Below are 22076 nucleotides of genomic sequence, written 5' to 3'. Positions count from 1 at the left end.
TCTCATGAACCTGTCACACACAATGGCTAACTCTTACATATTCAAAATGTGTCCTATTAGAAAAACGCGTCTACTTACTTTATATGAAATTTTGCTAACGAATAATGTTCCCAACTTTCTCTCAAAAGGTTCATTTAGATTTTCTGAAATAAATCGTTGAACAGCAAACTGCCTTATTTTATTTTAGTTCCGTAAATTAAACTTTTGTCTTCTTTCCAGAAATATGACGCATTGTCCTTGCAGTAGTGCAAGTTTTATCACGTTTGTCTCTCACTTAGTAGTGGCGATAATCTTCATGAAATATTGATAAATGACGCAAGGTAGTATTTTAAAATTCTATTGAACTTTTTTAATGATACAGAGGTATCTTGTACTAACCCAAATTATGACTTTTCCTTAACACTGTAACACACCAAAAAATTTAATATTGTACAACGTCTTTACATTACGTACCATTTACTCATTGCGTATTTTACTGAAACTCTTCAACTGTGAAGGAAGGAAGCAAATTAGAATATTGAATACCTGACTGATGACTCGCCCTGAATGTTATTATTTAAGCCACAATGAAATCTTTTCACTACAATAATTACTCTTGTAGCACCTTCAGGAAAATTAAAATGCAGATTACTGTTCTTTTCTAATTCGACGTCTCTCTATAAAATTCTTCTAAATCGTCCTGTATTTGAAATTTCACATTAGCGAGCATGTCAGTTCTCTATTCGGTACGCCCGCCATCCCAGCTTTTCATTCTCCTACGACACTGGCTCTTTCTCATTCTTCGGCTGACAACTGGTTCCGAGGTCTTTTCTCGCCCTGTGTCTAGCCAATAATACTGCAACCTCTGGTAGCCAAAGAATACGTATCATTCATGTGTTTAAGTATCCAAAGCCGGTCGTAGCCGTAAACATTCCAAATAAACTATCTAATGTACCAAGATTCCAAACAAACTGTCAAGTTTACCAACATAGCGTCACTTCTTGCGACATGTATATCATTTATAATCATTTCTCATAATATTTATACCTTTCACGCTGAAAAGTAGAAACATACACCACATTTGCAAACGATCACATGTATCTGAACCATTACCTTGCTGGCATAAAAACAACAGTGAGCACCAGAAACAATTCGTAGACGTCAGATTCCCACCTACCTCAACCCAAAAAGTATCCACTATAGTAAATTGAAGCATTTCTCTCACTTGAGCACGTAATATTTTGAGGTTATAATCTTGACCTAAGATTTCCGATACAGAATTTACCTGTGATGCAGATGAAGTTCTGCATAAAGTATATACATCAGACTAAAATAGTTATAAAGCACCAGAAGAATACACAATCATTAATTGTAGATTTTTTTAACGTTTTAGAGCTTGTGCTTTCCAATAAAATACAGATTTCAGACCATTTATTCCGAGACATATATCTGTTGTTTTGTTTCGTATCATCATGATGCCATAAACTTGTTTTTTCTTGTACTAAACTAAAACATTTTACGCGACAATTTTTTTCCGTTTGAGAAAGTTGCCAGATTCGACCGGAGAAAAGAGACTGATTTGAATCCACCGACCAGCGTTGACGGTCTTGAAACCATTCTCGCATTTTCGATTTTCGTCATTTGTACGCGACATAATTTGATCTACTTTTATTATTCTTTGAAGCAATAAAATGAAATATTTGAGTTCTATATTACACTCCTATAAATGGAAAAAATAACACATTGACACCGGTGTGTCAGACCCACCATACTTGCTCCGGACACTGCGAGAGGGCTGTACAAGCAATAATCACACGCACGGCACAGCGGACACACCAGGAACCGCGGTATTGGCCGTCTACATCTACATGACTACTCTGCAATTCACATTTAAGTGCTTGGCAGAGGGTTCATCGAACCACAATCATACTATCTCTCTACTATTCCACTCCCGAACAGCGAGCGGGAAAAACGAACACCTAAACCTTTCTGTTCGAGCTCTGATTTCTCTTATTTTATTTTGATGATCATTCCTACCTATGTAGGTTGGGCTCAACAAAATATTTTCGCATTCGGAAGAGAAAGTTGGTGACTGAAATTTCGTAAAAAGGTCTCGCCGCGACGAAAAACGTCTATGCTGTAATGACTTCCATCCCAACTCGTGTATCATATCTGCCACACTCTCTCCCCGTCGAATGGCGCTAGCTGCGCAGCATTTGTGCACCGCCGCCGTCAGTGTCAGCCAGTTGGCCGTGGCATACGGAGCTCCATCGCAGTCTTTAACACTGGTAGCATGCCGCGACAGCGTGGACGTGAACCGTATTTGCAGTTGACGGACTTTGAGCGAGGGCGTATAGTGGGCATGCGGGAGGCCGGGTGGACGTACCGCCGAATTGCTCAACACGTGGGGCGTGAGGTCTCCACAGTACATCGATGTTGTCGCCAGTGGTCGGCGGAAGGTGCACGTGCCTGGGACCGGACCGCAGCGACGCACGGATGCACGCCAAGACCGTAGGATCCTACGCAGTGCCGTAGGGGACCGCACCGCCACTTCCCAGCAAATTAGGGACACTGTTGCTCCTGGGATATCGGCGAGGACCATTCGCAAGCATCTCCATGAAGCTGGGCTACGGTCCCGCACACCGTTAGGCAGTCTTCCGCTCACGCCCCAGCATCCTGCAGCCCGCCTCCAGTGGTGTCGCGACAGGCGTGAATGGAGGGACGAATGGAGACGTGTCGTCTTCAGCGATGAGAGTCGCTTCTGCCTTGGTGCCAATGATGGTCGTATGCGTGTTTGGCGCCGTGCAGGTGAGCGCCACAATCAGGACTGCATACGACCGAGGCACACAGGGCCAACACCCGGCATCATGGTGTGGGGAGCGATCTCCTACACTGGCCGTACACCTCTGGTGATCGTCGAGGGGACACTGAATATTGCATGGTACATCCAAACCGTCATCGAACCCATCGTTCTACAAATGGCATGGCAAGCCGTTCCACAGGACTACATCCAGCATCTCTACGATCGTCTCCATGGGAGAATAGCAGCCTGCATTGCTGCGAAAGGTGGATATACACTGTACTAGTGTCGACATTGTGCATGCTCTGTTGCCTGTGTCTATGTGCCTGTGGTTCTGTCAGTGTGATCATGTGATGTATCTGACCCCAGGAATGTGTCAATAAACTTTCCCCTTCCTGGGACAATGAATTCGCGGTGTTCTTATTTCAATTTCCAGGAGTGTATTTAAATACAAAGTTGTCTATAAGAGTGCGATGTAAAGAAATAAAAGTATGGAATGGCTTAGATTGTTTCGGTCTGTGTAAGCCACTACATTACACTGTTTGTGAACTTCTTTTTCTCTCTTGTTGAACCTATTGCTCGATCATGTTGCTAATATAGGATTATTGGTTCGATTTCTGACTTTTAATTGTGACTGCAGTAAAAGTTTTATTTATCTGTGCTGGGCAAAGAAAGTACTGAAAACGCGACAAAGATTATTTTAAACAGTGTACTTTCTTTAACAAAAGATATCCAAGTGCAAAGAGGGCGCTATGTTAATCCTACGAAATTTTTGCTTCTCAGAGTTGAAAATAAAAAGAGAGAGAGACAGAAAACAATATTAATTGTCATGTAAAACAGAATTTGTTAAGAAGTGATTTCGTGCTAAGTGGACTGTGAAAGTTTAAAAAGCGATTTTAATGAGAATTTTTTGTCTGAATAGTTTGCTCTGAACCACAAAGATATTAACAGTGAAAGATATGTGTTAACTTTAAAGTTCAGTACGACTATTTGGAGATTTTACCTGAGTTGTCCGGAGCTTCTCTTCATAATTAACCTTGCATGTTAGCAAAGACTAAACATTTAGTATTATAAAATTATTTAACTGAACCTTAATGCAGGCCATTTTGAATAATCGACGCAGTCCGTTACTTAGCGTGTGAATCAACAGGGCTATAGCAACGCATCAATCTCAGTGCATACTGATAACTATTAAAGCAGTATATATACTACTGGACATTAAAATTACTACACCATGAAGCCGACGTGCTACAGACGCGAAATTTATCCGACAGGAAGAAGATGCTGTGATATGCAGATGGTTAGCTTTTCAGAGCATTCGCACAAGGTTGGCCCTGGTGGCGATACCTACAACGTGCTGACAGGAGGAAAGTTTCCAATCGATTTCTCATACACCAACAGGGGTTGACTGGCGTTGCCTGGTGAAATATTGTTGTGATGCCTCGTGTAAGGAGGAGACGTGTAAGTAGGAGGAATGCATACCATCAAGTTTCCGACTTTTATAATGGTCGGATTGTAGCCTATGCCGATTGCGGTTTATCGTATCACGACACTGCTGCTCGCTTTGGTCGAGATCCAATGACTGTTAGCAGAATATGGAATCAGTGGGTTCAGGAGGGTAGTACGGAAAGCCGTGCTGGATCCCAACGTCCTCGTATCACTAGCAGTCGAGATGACAGGCATCTAATTCACAAGGCTGTAACGGATCGTGCAGCCACGTCTCGATCCCTGAGTCAACAGATGAGAAAGTTTGCAAGACAACAACCACCTGCACGAACAGCTCGACAACGTTTGCAGCAGGATGGAATACCAGCTCGGAGACCATGCCCTTGACGCTGCATCACAGACAGGAGAGCCTGCAAAGGTGTACTTAACAACGAATCTGGGTGAACGAATGGCAAAACGTCATTTTTTCGGATGAATTCAGGTTCTGTTTACAGAATCATGATGGTCGTATCCTTGTTTGGTGACATCGCGGTGAACGCACATTAGAAGCGTGTATTCGTCATCGCTATAGTGGCGTATCACCCGGCGTGATGGTGTGGGTTGCCGTTGCTTACACGTCTCGGTCACCTCCTGTTCGCATTGACGGCACTTTGAACAATGGACGTTACATTTCAGATGTGTAACAACCCGTGGCTCTGCCATTCTTTCGATCCCTGCGAAACCCTACATTTCAGGAGGATAATGCACGACTGCATGTTGCAGGTCGTGTATGGGCCTATCTGGATACAGAAAATGTTCGGCTGTTGCCCTGGCCAGCACATTCTCCAGATCTTTCACAAATTTAAAACGTCTGGTCAAGAGTGGCCGAGCAACTGGTATGTCACAATATGCCAGTCACTACTCCTGATGAATTGTGGTATCGTGTTGAAGCCGCATAGGCAGCTGTACTAGTATACGCCATCCAAGCTCTGTTTGACGCAATGCCCAGGCGTATCAAGGCCGTTATTACGGCCAGAGGTGATTATTCTGGGTACTGATTTCTCAGATTGCGTGAAAATGTAATCACATCTCAGTTCTAGTATAAAATATTTGTCCAATGAATACTCGTTTATCATCTGCATTTCTTCTTGGTGTAGCAATTTTAACGGGCAGTAGTTTAGTAACTAACTGTGTTGCTAGGTGCCAGGTTGTGTATCTTGACAGTGTCTAAATGAGTCTGTAAATAAGAATTCGTTAAGAAGTGATTTTCAACCAAATGGACTGTCAGAGTTTAGACAGGGATTTTCTTCAGAATTTTTTTGTTGTGAGCATATTTACAAAACAGCACCGTCGTTACAAAGTGAAGCAGTATAAAGACCTTTTCTATCAAACTGACGCATCAAAATCGCTGCACCCAGCGATACTACTACTACTACGTAAAGGACTACGAAAATCCCATGAAATAAATTACAAGACCTACTACCAAGACAAGACAAGGCAAGGCAAGACGGAACCGGTCACAGTCTGTACGTCCGGGTGTTCAAATCGCGTTCACCGAGAACGACCACGAATTGTCATTCTGATTCGGAATCCTCGGCCATCTCCGGCCGATGTCGGTCGGCGGCGGAATCCTCCGATGTGGGTGCCACTGCGACCGCAGCCTAACGTACGAAGGTGACGTGCTCTTCGTTTTCTGTTTTCGGGCTGTTGCATAATGTGGGAGAGCGCACGTGCACCCTTTGCCGTACATTTGCAAGGGAAATACAAGGCTGCTCTGAAGTACCTCACGGCATGGGGCAGAAACACGTGTGCGGCGGTCTGCGGTGTTCACGCAGGGCTCGGCCGCACTGGGCCCCGCCGGCTGAGCGAGTCGGCGACGCTTTGATCTCCCAAATTACTCGTCCGACGCCCGCACAGCGGCGCCTTTCAATTCCGCGCCGTTTGCCTGTGGTTAAATGAGAGCGGGACTCTTTGCAGGAATCGCCGTTTGCTTAAAAATTTTCGCTCTTAGAGAAAACGTTCCAAAACCAGTGGAGCTAAAAGGCACAGCTCCTTACAGTGGCGAAGAAAACAGCAATTATATTCACTGACGGTAAACTTCTCCTTTTCGCTTACGTCATTAGATGAACGTTTTACCGGTAAACGGTGTGACGAGTCCGCGGACTGAAGTACAAGTGTTCTGTAATTCGAGGGACGTCCGAAAAGACGAAACAGCTGAAATACAAAATTTCGAAACGCGATTCATCTTCATTTACTTCGGTTTACAGAAACAGGAGAACATTCGTGCACGGAACAGAATTTTCTGGCGTCTTACATATAACTTGTCGTTTCATGGACGTCTTTTCTTGTCATTTGCTAAGTTTTCCATTTTCACTGCATTAAACATCTTTCGTAAGCTGTTTATATATTCTAGTTTTCCGGTTTTGCTTTCTCAGTGGGCTTGACTGATATAACGTGGGTGGTATCTGATCAAGTCGTAGCAAAGTAAAGGTGCGACAAACGACCGTGCAGTAGGCAAGAGAAGATGTAACACTAACGTCTGGCTACCGAGTGTAAGGAAGCAGGTAACAGAGATAACACACTTCCTACTGATCCGGTCTGGCACAGGAGCATTAAATACCAATTTGATCTGCCAGCTTCTGGAGAAACTGGCTTCAGTATTTCTAGTTCTTAATCTGTCATGATCTTATATGAACAATACAAATAAAAAAAATTACAAATATCAAATATTTGAAAAGGTCTTAAGTGCATGCTCAGGTTTGAAAATATCACATCCATCGCTGATGTATAGCTGTATCACTCTCAAACATACCAACTAAATGCGAGCTACAGCCAAAGTAATAATGGAAACGTAATGAAGCTTTATATTTGTAGCTTTCAAAATAAACTATATAAAACTACCAAATAAATTATTAGTGTTAGAATGATACATTGCTGTCGGTGTCATGTATGGCGTTTGCTTTCTGATGGCGAACGACGGTCATGGGACGTCAGAATATAGTCAGTAGCGTGCGGGGTGACCTTTATCTCCCTTGACAGTACTCAACCTGATTGCTTTTTACCACTGCAGTATCTCGTCATCTCGTCTCTCTCTCTCTCTCTCTCTCTCTCTCTCTCTCTCTCTCTCTCACACACACACACACACACACACACTCACTCACTCACACACACACACACACACACACACACACACACACACACACACACACACACACATCCTCCACCGAATAGTAACGTATTAAATAAACTATTTTTTCATTAAGCCCTTTCGTATATTTTGTAACCGATGATCTCTTCCCATTTTGATAGCAAACGAGAGCTGTAAGAACACTTCTATTCAACAAGGAGATAGAGTTCACAGACTTTTTAAAGACCACAGCTGTTCTTATACCCCCTCCCGTACGACCAAATGTGACTGTTATGTACGCTAATGTAATTTTGTGTGGTTTTGTCACTGACAGGTTAAACATTATTACAACAGAAACGTGATCATTCTTTAGTTTTTTTGTCTTTTTTCATGGCTCATATGGAACTGACATATACTGGCGAGAAGATGAAAATAAAAATTCAGCAACAGAGTACGATATAGCCTAATTTAATGAAAGGGTGGTTTGAGAAATGATTTTTCGTTTGTCGACGTTAGGGCTATTATGCCGGGTATGACAGGAGGTGCTTGGCAGCATCGAGACTGACGAAGCTGTTAAGTTCTATTGAAATGCTTGAGCATTTCTTTCAATCACTGTACGAGTGTGTGATGTGAAAATGGTCAGATCCTTACACCAGTAAAAGGCCTCAGTTGTTTTTAGACTGAAATGAAACAGGAACCCTTTTCAAACAATGGGAAATCCACGATGGAATGTAAGAATACCAGAGAAGGACAGTTGCTACTCACCATATAGTGGAGATGCTGAGTCGCGATAGGCCCAATAAAAACATTCACACACTCGTAGCTTTCGGCCATTAAGGCCTTCGTCAGCAGTAGACACACATACACACATACACACACACACACACACACACACACACACACACACACAGACACAAGCACAACTTTCACACACATCTGCAGTCTCAGCGAGCTGAAACTACACTGTGAGTAGCAGCACCAGTGCATGATGGGAGTGGTGACTGGGTGGGGGTAAGGAGCAGGCTGGGCAGGGAGGGGGAGGGATAGTATGGCGGGAGTGGTGGACACTGAAGTTTTGCAGTTTAGATGGAGGGCAGGACAGGAGGTGCAAAGGGGGTGGGTGGTAAGTAGCGGAAAGGAGAGAAATAAATAAAAACAACTAAAGACTGTGTGTGGTGGTGAAATGACGGGCGTGTAGTGCTGGAATGGTAACAGGGAAGGGGCTGGATGGGTGAGGACGTGACTAATGAAGGTTGAGGTCAGGAGGTTTATGGAAACGTGGGATGCATTGCAGGGAAGGTTCCCACCTGCACAATTCTTAAAAGCTGATGGTGGGAAGGATCCATATGGCACAGGCTGTGAAGTAGTCATTCAGATGAGGGGTATCATGTTTGGCAGCGTGTTCAGAAACAGGGTGGTCCACTTATTTTTTGCCCACAGTTTGTCAGCGGCTGTTCATGTGGACAGACAGCTTGTTGGTTGTCATGCCTACAACATAGAATGCTACACAGTGGTTGCACCTTAGCTTGTAGATCACATGACTGGTTTCACAGGTACCCCTGCCTTTGATGGAATAGGTGATGTTAGTGACTGGACTGGAGTAGGTGGTGGAGGGAGGCTGTAAGGGACAGGTCTTGCATCTAGGTCTATTACAGGCATATGAGCCATGAGGTAAGGGATTGGGAGCAGGGTTTGTGTAACGATGGACGAGTATATATGTATGTTTGGTGGACGGTGGAATACAACTGTAGGAAGGGTGGGTAGAATAGTGGGTAGCACATTTCTCATTCCAGGGATTGACCCACCAAGCCACCTTCCTAGATGTTGACTTCCACCTCAGTACTTCCATCTATATCAAACCCACTAACCATCAGCAATACATACACTTCGACAGCTACCATCCATTCTATACCAAGAAGTCCCTTCTGTGTAGCCTAACCACCCACGGTCGTCACATCTGCAGTGACGAGCAGTCCCTCTCTAAACATACCAAGGGTCTCACTTAAGCATTCACAGACCATAATTATGCTCCCATCCTTGTACAAAAACAAATCTCCTGTGTGTTATCTTTCCAATATCCCATCACCTCCCAAAGTTCCACAGTCCACCCACAGAGGAGCATTCCCCGTATAACTCAGCACCATCCGGGACTGGGGCAACTGAATTACATTATCCGCCAGGGTTTTCATTACCTCTCATCATGCTTTGAAATGAGAAATGTCCTATGCACTATCCTTTCCACTCCTCCTTCCGTGGTATTCCGCCTTCCACCGAACATACAATATACTCGTCTAATCTTACACAGCACCTTCTCCCAATCCCTTACCTCATGGCTCATATCCCCGTAATAGACCTAGATGCAAGACCTGTCCCGTACATCCTCCTACCACCACCTACTCCAGTCCAGTCATTAACATCAAAGGCAGGGCTTCCTGTGAAACCAGTCATGTGATTTACAAGCTAAGCTACAACCACTGTGCAACAAAGCTTTTCTGAATTGTGGAGGTGGAACTTTCCTTGCAATACATCCTATGTTCCCATAACACTCCTGGCCTCAACTTAGTTAGTCACTGTCCTCACCCATCCAGCCCCTCCCTGTTCCCATTCCATCACTACACAGCCGTAATTTCACCGCCACACCCAGTCTTTTAATTTATTTTTATTTTTGTTTCTCTCCTTTCCGCTGCTTATCCCCTACACCCTCCACTCCCTCTGTCCTGCCCTCCATCTAAACTGCAGCACCTCAATATGCTCTTCAGGGTGAACCTGTTACCAGTTAATAAAATTTTTAACTCATACTGCCAAAATATGCGATATATATATTCAGCCTTCCCCACGACCACCATAATATCCCTCCCCCAACCCGCCACAGCATCCTCCCTACCCCTACCCAGTTGCCACTTCCATCATGCACTGGTGCTGCTGCTCACAGTGTAGTTTCAGCTCTCTGCAGACATGTGTGCAAGTTGCATTTGCGTGAGTGCGTGTGTGCAAGTGTGTCAGACCCACCATACTTGCTCTGGACACTGCGAGAGGGCTGTACAAGCAATGATCACAGGCACGGCACAGCGGTCACACCAGGAACCGCGGTGTTGGCCGTCGAATGGCGCTAGCTGCGCAGCATTTGTGCACCGCCGCCGTCAGTGTCAGCCAGTTTGCCGTGGCATACGGAGCTCCATCGCAGTCTTTAACACTGGTAGCATGCCGCGACAGCGTGGACGTGAACCGTATGTGCAGTTGACGGACTTTGAGCGAGGGCGTATAGTGGGCATGCGGGAGGGCGTGTGGACGTACCGCCGAATTGCTCAACACGTGGGGCGTGAGGTCTCCACAGTACATCGATGTTGTCGCCAGTGGTTGGCCGAAGGTGCACGTGCCCGTCGATCTGGGACCGGACCGCAGCGACGCACGGATGCACGCCAAGACCGTAGGATCCTACGCAGTGCCGTAGGGGACCGCACCGCCACTTCCCAGCAAATTAGGGACACTGTTGCCCCTGGGGTATCGGCGAGGACCATTCGCAACCGTCTCCATGAAGCTGGGCTACGGTCCCGCACACCGTTAGGCCGTCTTCCGCTCACGCCCCAACATCGTGCACCCGCGTCCAGTGGTGTCGCGACAGGCGTGAATGGAGGGACGAATGGAGACGTGTCTTCTTCAGCGATGAGAGTCGCTTCTGCCTTGGTGCCAATGATGGTCGTATGCGTGTTTGGCGCCGTGCAGGTGAGCGCCACAATCAGGACTGCATACGACCGAGCCACACAGGGCCAACACCCGGAAACATGGTGTGGGGAGCGATCACCTACACTGGCCGTACACCTCTTGTGATCGTCGAGAGGACACTGAATAGTGCACGGTACATCCAAACCGTCATCGAACCCATCGTTCTACCATTCCTAGACCGGCAAGGGAACTTGCTGTTCCAACAGGACAATGCACGTCCGCATGTATGCCGTGCCACCCAACGTGCTCTAGAAGGTGTAAGTCAACTACCCTGGCCAGCAAGATCTCCGGATCTGTCCCCCATTGAGCATGTTTGGGACTGGATGAAGCGTCGTCTGACGCGGTCTGCACGTCCAGCACGAACGCTGGTCCAACTGAGGCGCCAGGTGGAAATGGCATGGCAAGCCGTTCCACAGGACTACATCCAGCATCTCTACGATCGTCTCCATGGGAGAATAGCAGCCTGCATTGCTGCAAAAGGTGGATATATACTGTACTATTGCCGATATTGTGCATTCTCTGTGGCCTGTGTCTATGTGCCTGTGGTTCTGTCAGTGTGATCATGTGATGTATCTGACCCCAGGAATGTGTCAATAAAGTTTCCCCTTCCTGGGACAATGAATTCACGGTGTTCTTATTTCAATTTCCATGAGTGTATATACTGATTTTCTTCGTGTAGTCAATATAGCTCAATCGGTTAACCAATCGATCTATACTCACTACACAAATGCTATTATTATTATTATCCTTTCAAGTCTATTTTCTATATATATATGCCACCTACATATCTTTTCCATGACGCATTTAATATAATGGCGGGCTGGGTGAAGCATCCTCACCACAAGGACTTTGTTGTCGGTGAGTGGTCTTGTGAAGATTCAAGTGAAGAGTTGAAGAAGAAGAACAAGAAGAACGGCATTCTCCTTCCCGATAATATACCAGCAATTATTGTAGGCCCATCCAACTGCGGGAAGACTAATGTCTTCATGACTCTGAGAAGGCATGTAGACGGAGTCCGATTTCAACATGTTTGTGTATTCTCAGAAACACTATTTCAACCCAAGTATCAGTTTTTGCAAGAAATATTGCGCGGTGTAGATAGTGTTACATAGACGACTTTCAGTGAAAGCGGTGACATCACCCCACCTGAAAAAGCAAAACCAAACACAGTCTTCATATTTGACGATGTTGTCGTGGAAAACGAAGACCAAATTCTAAAATATTTCTGTTTCGGCCGTCATAAGGTTTCTGATGTATTTTATCTAAGTTAAACACATTACAGAATCCAAAAACAACTTGGTAGGGATGACGCTAACCTCATTATAGCATTCAAACAAGATAACATCGATTTAAAGCACTTTTACCAAGCATATGTCGTTCAATGATTTTGTAAAGATATATGCAGATTTCTGGAACCATTCAATGCATGGGTTTCTCGTTATTGATAAAGCAAGAAAACTCAATTATTGTAGGTACAGGCGAAACTTTCAAGAGTTTTTGCATGTGTAGGCCGGTAGGAGAGGTTTGTTCATTAGTCTACGTTACGCCATCGACAAATTGGCGCGTATGTCCACCTCACAACCCGAGATTATGGGTGTCCACAGACAGAACATTCGCTTGTACATGCGAAAATTTAAGCTATGGTCCATAAGGTTGCAGGTATGCGCAGGGAACTAGAGACGTATTACCAGACTCTACTGAGAATGGTGAATGCGTTAAATAAGCTAGTTAATTAAGTCAGTAAGAAAGTAACCGACTTAACTGAAAAGTTCCGTCCTATTCAAGGGAAGATAGATGTAGATTTCATTATTGTTGAGAAGGGTGATCAGGATAATAGTAAGAGGAGGGAGAAAATGACTAAATATATAAAGCCTCACACCGCGGAGATATTTGATTAGTTTACTCCGAGATGTCCACGAAGCCGCAAGTAATTCAGGCGCGTAAAGCATTTGGTGAGATATTACGGTTGCTGATATAGGGCATACGGATCGTCAGCAAACACTAAGAGAGACCTTTAAGCCGGTTGCTGAATCTCTCCTTGCCGGCCAGAGTGGCAGAGCAGTTCTAGGCGGTTCAGTCTGGAACCGCGCGACCGCTACAGTCGCAGGTTCGAATCCTGCCTCGGGCATGGACGTGTGTGATGTCCTTAGGTTAGTTAAGTTTAAGTAGTTCTAAGTTCTAGGGGACTGATGACCTCAGAAGTTAAGTCTCATAGTGCTCAGAGCCATTTGAACCATTATTTGAATCTCTCCGACAGCTCTCAGCAAAAAAAAAAAAAAAAAAAAAAAAACACGCGATAACGAGGATGTTGACATTGATGAGTTCATTATTCGTCACGCTCCAGATCAGATGGGTAGAAAATTTGGCGTGAGCAAGGGAAGACCGTTCACGTTGGGTGCGCATCCCATAACTGTGACTGAAAACAAAATACAGATCGGTGATATACTGTTTGATTGAACACACGGCTTAATGAATCTTATTTTCCTAAGACCTATCGAAAAATCCATAAATTATTCAGTTAATGATACGGACACCTACCGTGTAATACTGCACACGACTGGTGTACACAAGATCACGAAAGCCTGAGCAACGGGAAATATAAAACCATTATAAAGCCAATACTTGAAGACTAAAACATTAACAACGGTGGTAGCAGCGATGATGGTATTGACATGGGACTTAGAGGAATGAACAATCGAATCTAGCAGCGCACATTGAGCAGTGATAAAAATTGCTATTTTAAAGAGCGCGGCGCAGCGCGTAGTGTGAAGCAGTCGCCCTCCGTTTCTGGCGGGGGGCGCCGCTGTGGCAATCGCAGCTTTGGTGTCTTCCTCTCGTGGGAAATGGGAAAGGTTGTCTGCTCACTTGCATTTGAAGGGCGCTATGAGCTCGCCAGTCGGTGAGTCTGGGCCAGCCTCTCGTCCCCATTTGTTAGGCAGTTAGTGTCTGTCCGTCGTTCGGAGTGCATGTATGTCTGTCGTTCGAATCAACCTTTAAAGCCGGCAAAATGAGAGCCTGTCGACTCCGCCAGTAAGAGAACTCGGTGTGTGGTCGCCCGGTCGGGGCTTAGTTGCTGCATCCGAGTCTGCGCGTTAGGCCACCAGTCTGCTCGAGTTTACTCAGGCAATGATCGATCGGTTAGTCAATCGCGCACTGAGACGCAACATGACTTGCCCGTTTTGAGCGTCGGCGCATGTGAGGTCGCCACGTGAGTCCAGTGGGCCGCTGCGTATAGAGAGGGGTAGCGACTTCGCGGTCGACACGAGAGCAACAGGACTCAACCCACGACAGCAGTCTGGCCTGTGCGAGATGCGACGCCTTGAGACGGCGACTCCAGCAGACGGTTCGGGAGAGCGATTTGGGGGTGTTGCGCCAGGCCTTCTCGAGAAATAGTAGTTTATTAGAAGTTAGTGATAGGTGATATCTTGTTGATTTACTCTCGTTAAATTCTATTTGTTTTCTTGGTGAGGTCACCAGCCGTTTTTATTTGGGGTCGTCCCAACATTCTTCACCGTTTGCCCACCCGCGCGAAGGTGGTCCGTTTGGTACCATTTACGTCCCTCCTGCGCGGTGGGGGGGGGGGGGAGGGGGAGGGGTGGTGCATAGTTTGTGCGCTTGTGTAAATTGTTAAAAATCTTAGTTTAAAGTTGTCTGGTGTGTTGCAGATTTGCACCAGTGTAGTCTTTCAGAGGCTGTTGTGAGCGGTCGTAACTACGGCCGTGTCAAAAGGGAGCAGCAAGGTTCTCTGCCCGAAAGCTCATACAGTCAAAACTTGTTTCTTTCTGCCTCTGGATAAACTGTAACTTTGATATTTAGAGGGTGCTTTCTGATTATAATTTTAAATCGGTTTCTTTTAATAATGCTTTTAGACACTATTAAAGTGAATATAATTCTCATTTGTTAAAAGGAATTTCGTTATGATTTCATCAGTTCCTCCCTGGCAGCTACTTCCATGCTTACATAGGTTGATTAAATGTGTTAATGTTCTTGATGAATCGTTAGTAAATAAAATGAATTCTTAAGAATATTCTTTGAAAATAAATCACGGTTCATACACATTATGACGACCTCAACGAATTAATAGATCGACTACGGCTGCTCATGGCATCAGCTGCTGCAGGTAATACAGCTCATTCGAATGAGGCTGTTTCGATAATCTCTGAGCTTCGGGAGAGAGGTATCATCGAGTAAGTATGGAGACTGTAGTTCGAGAACTGCACAAGCCAGACCTCAAAACATACCCTCGCAGGCATGTTATGATTAATGGGCTGGATGACTTGCGGCAAGCCGATCTTGTAGATATGCGGCAATATTCACATGAGAATAATGGATTCAAATAGATTTTAGAAATGCTAGTCGATAAACCGGATGCGGGATCGTCAGTCTGTACACCGACAGCACACTACCGTGCAACCGCTAGTACGAAGTCAGGTGAGTATAATACCTTCAGTTGTCTGCCTGTCAACGCTTCACTCTCTCCGGAAACTCCGACACCTGCCGCAACATCGAAGGGTGCCGTTACATAAATTATGCAGAAAGCGGTCGCACCTCGTAATGCAGCAAATAACATTTTTCTTCTACCTGGGCGCTCGCGCACATCCAAGGCCAGAAAACACAACGAACTGTGGAAACTTGACATCGACGCTTGAACCGCAACGCTCAGTACGAGAAGCGACTAGTCGGTGAGGTTCAAAATGGCTCTGAGCACTATGGGACTCAACTGCTGTGGTCATTAGTCCCCGAGAACTTAGAACTACTTAAACCTAACTAACCTAAGGACATCACACACATCCATGCCCGAGGCAGGATTCGAACCTGCGACCGTAGCAGTCGCACGGTTCCGGAACTAGTCGGTGAGCCGAGGACAGTATTCGATTAGACCAAAAATCGTAAATGCAATGGTGGAAATTAAGCACACCAGTTTTTGGTTTTGGCAGATTGGTTACGTGTAAATATAGAAAATAAATGTATGTGAGTTTTACTTAAGTAGCTGTATGTTTTTGGTTCTATATTGTACTGGTGTACCTCATACCAACTTCCTAGAACACATGTCGCAAGATACAGGAAATCCAGTGTTGGAGTGTTCCAAAACTTCGACATGAGTTCGAATAACGCACAAAGAATACACAGTTTTCCTACGGACTTTCTAAAATCATTGAGAGCAGTGCCGTAATAATAACGGTTGAAGCTGGTTGGCAGAATCAATAAACCTAGAGATATATCGTATGACTATCAGAAAAATACCATCTTCTCTCTCCTAAAAGTAATAAACGCAGGCAGATGCCAGAGCTATCGTACAAGCAGCTTAACAGCTCCCACATCGTAGTTGTTGACTATAATACGGTACAAAAGAAAGGAAAAGGGGATGAGTATTTCCCAGGTGACGAAGAGTTCTGCCTTACGAAAGTTAAGGATAGCAGAGAAGCAGTTCTGACATTGTGAGTGATAATGCAAGTACGACTTAAGAAAACTCAAGTGAAAGTCGTAGAGGCTGTTGACAAAGAAAAAGATTTCGACATTTTCACTTGGTGCAATGTGTTCGAAATTATCAGAAGAATACGTATAAACTATAAGTAAAAATAGGAAATATATAATATGTACAAAATTTAAAAAAGTAAGAATCGAAGGCCTAGAACGAAGTTGTCAGTAATGAGACGATGGCGTTGTTGACCGGGAGGCCCCATTTGGTGAAGATCGGGCGCTAGTTATAAGTCTTTATCTCTCTTGACGCAACATTGGACGACTTGCATGCCAGTGATGACGAAGAAGGACGATGAGGACAACACAACATCCACTCAACGAGAGGAGAAAGGTCCTAACCCGGCCGGAAAGGAACCCAGGCCCGCTGCATTGTAGGCAAATATTTTACCACTCAGCTAAGCAGGAGGACCAACTGCTCATCTTAAACGTCTGTGAGCCGGAGATGAATTATTTTGCCCCTATTGTTGAATATTTACATCAAACAAGCAATGAAGGAATTAAAAGATAGATTCGGGACAGGGATGAAAATTTATGGTGAAATGATGCCAATGATACTTCTGCCCTCGGTGAAAATGATTACAGAACTTCTTAAAAGGAATGGTCTAGTAAGTACAGAGCATGGACTGAAATCTGCGAAGGACAAAAGTAATCAGAACCAATGGAAGTGGGATTAGTAATTAGCTGAAAATGGAAACTGGTGACCACGGTGTAGATGAAGGGAAGGAATTCCTGTACCTTGGACGCAAAGTGCGGTTTGACGAAGCAAGGAAGTCATAAAAGCAGACAAGCAAAGGGAAAGGGGGCATCGCTGGCAAGAAGACGACTGCAGTCGGCTACAGCGTTGATGCCTTCTGTGCATTTCACAACCAATACTGCGGTGTCAACTCGGCTGAAAATGAACCAGCATCACCATAGGCCGCTGCAGTGCGTTACTGCATTTTCGCAGACCGGCTTGCTGCAATTTGTCTCACGTTTGAAGACGGAGTACACTTTAGAAATAAGGTCCCTTGCCTGCCCGTGAACACTTGGCTGGCGCCTTCTAGCTGTTTCAACAATTGTGAAAAAACTCGCAGAATACTCATAAACCATACAATAGTTGTTTCGTGCACGTAAAGCAAGATAGAACACATAAATGTGACGGATTTGTACAGAGAACTGAATTTGGAAACCGAATGACCTTTGATTGGCTAGCAGCACAACTGTCTTCTCGGATCCCTCAGCTAGAGGCCGTAAACTCTGTCGCGGAATACAGTATCGAATGTAAGCGCTAATTTGAGGAAGATATTTCTGAGAACGTGGGAGTGCGTCAAGTTAACTCAAAAGCTATGGAAGAGCCTCAGAGCACTTGAAATGTTGTGCTATAGAATTACGATGAAAATTAAATGGGTTGATAAGATACGGATAGGGAATATCCTTCACAGAATCGGCAAGGGTAGTAACATGTAGAGAACACTGACAAGAAGAAGAGAAATGATGAAGAGCTTGTGTTAAGACATCACGGAATACCATTCATGGAGCTGTAGTGGGTAAAAGTTGCAGGGGGGAGGATCGGTAGAACCCCAACAAATAATTGAGCAAGTAGGGCGCGAGTGTTATCCTGAAGATGTAAACGTTGGTACAGGCGAGTTAGGCAAAACTGATTGATACCTATCTCCCACCTCCTCCCAACAGCCGCTGTATCAGCCCCCCCCCCCCCCCCCCCAATGCCACGAAGAAAGCCAAAATCCAAGAACTGAGTAACGTTTTAAACATGGCTTCTCTTTCAGTGACCGTTTATAGATTAAAACTGAAACAAATGAGCCATGGGTCACAATTTTTAGTCTTATTAATCAGGTTTCAACACTTATTAGAGCTCCTTCATCAGAATATAAACGTTTAAAGTGGCCTACAACATAAATAAGAATGTATGGGAAAAGAAATTTTTACATAAAAGTGTAAGTACTGAGTAACGATACAAGACAGAGATAGTATTTACATGTCACACATAAAATAACAGGCCAAAAGCGCTTTAGTCAGAATTAAAAAAAAAAAAAGAATGCATGAAGGCGAGCCACTATGGGCTGCTCATACCTGTGCAGCCACAGGTTGCTACGGACTGTCCTTTCTTTCAATTTTGAGAACTGAGTATTATGTTTTTAAATACTATTTTGACATGAAGAGAATGGCACATACAGAATGGCACATGAAAGGGAATCGTGTGGTCCACCATCAGTTTAGTTGAAGGATTGATGACCGATAAAAAGTTCATAACAAAGTAAGCGGCCGACCTAACGAGCTGAGGATCACATAACTGTAGCTATTACCCACATTAAAATTAATGAGACAAACCTTGGTTATTTTCCTAAAGTATGCTGTAGTAACAGCAAAGTCAAAATCGTTACTTTGCCTCCTGATTGACTGGCCATTCCGTATGACTGTCGGGTGGAGGAACTGGGTTCGATTTCCTACAGTGCCAGGGATAGTTTCCTCGTAGAAGGATCGAATTTCTTTCTTGATGACAACTAACAAACTATTCGCATAAAAGTAGCGGATGTTAGGTGTGGGAGAGCGGTGTGCTGCCTACAAATCATTATTGACATGAAATCATCTCGGTTAACATGCAGCATCACTTCGAATTACATATTCGAGCTTTTGACCGGTGTCTTTGCAATCATTATGCGATAAAGTAACTCACTGGCAAAGCTGGCAAGCTGTTCTGCTTTTGTAGATGCATAGTACAGTCTGAAACTTTCCAGAGATGGCCGAACTGGCACGTGCGTGGAAGACAGGCTTAGAAGCTCATAGTAGCTCGTGTGGTCTAGTAGCTAGCCTTGCTGCCTCTGGATCACGGGTTGCCGGGTTCCATTCCCGGCCGGGTTGCGGATTTTCTCTGCTCGTGGACTGGGTGTTTGTGTTGCCCCCCATCATTTCATCATCATCATCATTTGTGACAGTGGCGAGAATGGATTGTGAAAAAATTTGACTGTGTTAAAATTGGGACTTTGTATGGGCGCTTATGGCCGGCAGTTGAGCGCCCCACAAACCAAACAACATCGTCATAGCAGCTTGTTCCGCTATGGGACCGGTGCCAGCAAGATACACGGGCCCTGCAACGAGCCTGTGACGTCACACTAGTCGGATTGCCCGCCAGAGTTCGTAAACGCTCGGCTCTGTGCGGGGCCCACGAGAAATCATTACTTATTTGAGAGGCTAAAGGTCTTAATTTTGTCGTGTGCTATGAAGAACTTGCACGCATCTGAACAGATACTCGAGAATTGTTACACTCATCTGAAGTGGTTAGTCGACCTCTGCTGGAGTCGGTTGCTTGCACTCGTCGGACCTGCAGTGTCACTTGTTCTGACGTACGCGCCGCGGCGTGTCTTTCTCGTGGACCTTGACATAACACCGAGACCCACGAGAAAGACAGGTCGTGGCACATACGTCACGGTTCGTGACACTACAGTTGTAACTAGTGACAGTAGCTGTCCCCGGCAGCACGCGAGTAACTATTCCAGTGGATTTTATCAAAACTAGACGTGATTGTCTTAATGGGAATTCCGCGATCGTTCATTAAGTAAATATATGACATTTCAGTCCTTGATCGCTAATTTTTATTTTCAAATACCGGTTTCGGGCTAGCTGCCCATCTTTAGATCTGTTAGACAAAGTTAAAAATATAACTAACAAGAGAGATATGGTTAGTGATAGATATATCTTAATTTACAAAAAGAAATTTTGGAACCTATTAAATGCCAACATACCATATATTGCGGTTACAGAGTAACTTTTCAGTACAGAATAATTAGTTTGCTGTCATAAATAAAGTAAATTTTAATCTGTTAAAACCTTATATCGCAGTTTTAGAGAAACGAGATGGGTAACAATAAAAAGTGCCCTCTACCTATAAGAATTGTGCATCTGTTATTATTTCACCGCACATATTAATGGTGAATATTATTTTTAAATTAGTGTAAATTTTTTAGTTCCATGATCCACTCAAAGAAAGATTATTGATATGTTATTACTTTAAAAATTGTTTTATTAAAAAGAATAATCGCCATTAATATGTACGGTGAAATAATAACAGCTGCACAATTCTTAAAGGTAGAGGTCAATCAGGTTTCTCTAAAATTGCAATACAAAGTTTTAACAGATTTAAACTTACTTCAGTTATGACAGCGAACCGATTGTTCTGTACTGACAAGTTACTCTGAACCGCAATATATGGTATGTTAGCATTTAATACGTTCCAAAATTTCGTTTGGAAATTTAGATATTTCTATCACTAACTTATCTCTCTTGTTAATTATATTTTTAACTTTGTCTAACAGATCTGAAGATGGGCAGCTAGCCCGAAACCGGTCATTGAAAATAAAAAAATTGCGATCAAAGACTGAAATGCCATATTTTTCTTTCAGAGGAGCTTAATAATTCTTAAGTGCGCCTTTAAATGCATGCGGGTTGTCAACAGGTAACGGGCAAGTTTCAGATCATTAGTGGGTATGTTTTTAGTTAACTGTTCATTTACCTCGTTCCCTGCTCGGAGCCGAACGTTCCGGTAGCGTGGCCGACAAGACAATTAGTGTAACAAGTTCGTCGCAGGGTTCGTATATTTCGTTGGCCCCGCATGGGACTGAATAACGTCAGTTGGTTCGAGCGCCGCGTTTGAAGGTGTGCTCCGCCCTCCTTCAAGCAAAACGTCACTGTCTTTGCTTTCGCGCGATGTCCAAAGCCCACCCTCATTCCCTACGAAGTATGCAGCACTGTTCTCTTTTAAAATAGTTGCTCCAATACGAAGAAGGTAGACCCAGAAATCGCGATTCTTCACGTTTTAATTCATATCCGTCGGCAGCTCGAGCTCTCGCGGTAGCGTTCTCTCTTCCCGAGTGCAGGGACACGGGTTCCATTCCCGGCAGGGTCAGGAATTTTCACCTGCCCCGAAATGACTAGGTGTTGATGAGTCGTCTCCATCATCGCCATTCATCCCTATTACGGTCGGAGGGAGGCAACGGCAAACCACCTCCACTAGGACCTCTCCTAATCCGGCGGTGCAGGTCTCCCGTATCGTCCCCCTATGTTCTTTCACGTGGCATAGGAATTCATTTCCAGTCCATACACATTTTAAGGGCCGATTTTTCAGGTTCTCTTTGTTTAACTTGTCGTGAGTGCTTTACACAACACACAGCAACACTGTTAATAGCTTATCCTGTATAAGTGCTACTACACACATCCAAAAAAGTTTTCCATCACCTCGGTTCAAAGAGATCCGGAACCTGTAGAGAAAACTGGAATATAGATTAACATAAACATCATTTCTGTCCTTTTTATTGCTCATGAAAACCACACATTGTATCGTCTACCACGATACAGCGAGATCTTCAGATGTGGCGCTCAAGACTGCTGCACCCACCGATACCTCTAATACCCAGTAGCACGTCCTCTTGCATTGATGCTTGCCTGTATTCGTCGTGGCATACTATCCACAAATTCATCAAGGCACTGTTGGTCCAGATGGTCCTACTCCTCAAAGGCGATTCGGCGTAGATCCCCCAAAGTCGTTGG

This window comes from Schistocerca gregaria, chromosome 3 (assembly GCF_023897955.1).
Source record: "Schistocerca gregaria isolate iqSchGreg1 chromosome 3, iqSchGreg1.2, whole genome shotgun sequence".
In the NCBI taxonomy this organism is placed as follows: Eukaryota; Metazoa; Arthropoda; class Insecta; order Orthoptera; family Acrididae; genus Schistocerca; species Schistocerca gregaria.
The sequence above is the reverse complement of the archived record's forward strand: the minus strand, read 5'-3'. Positions refer to the sequence as shown.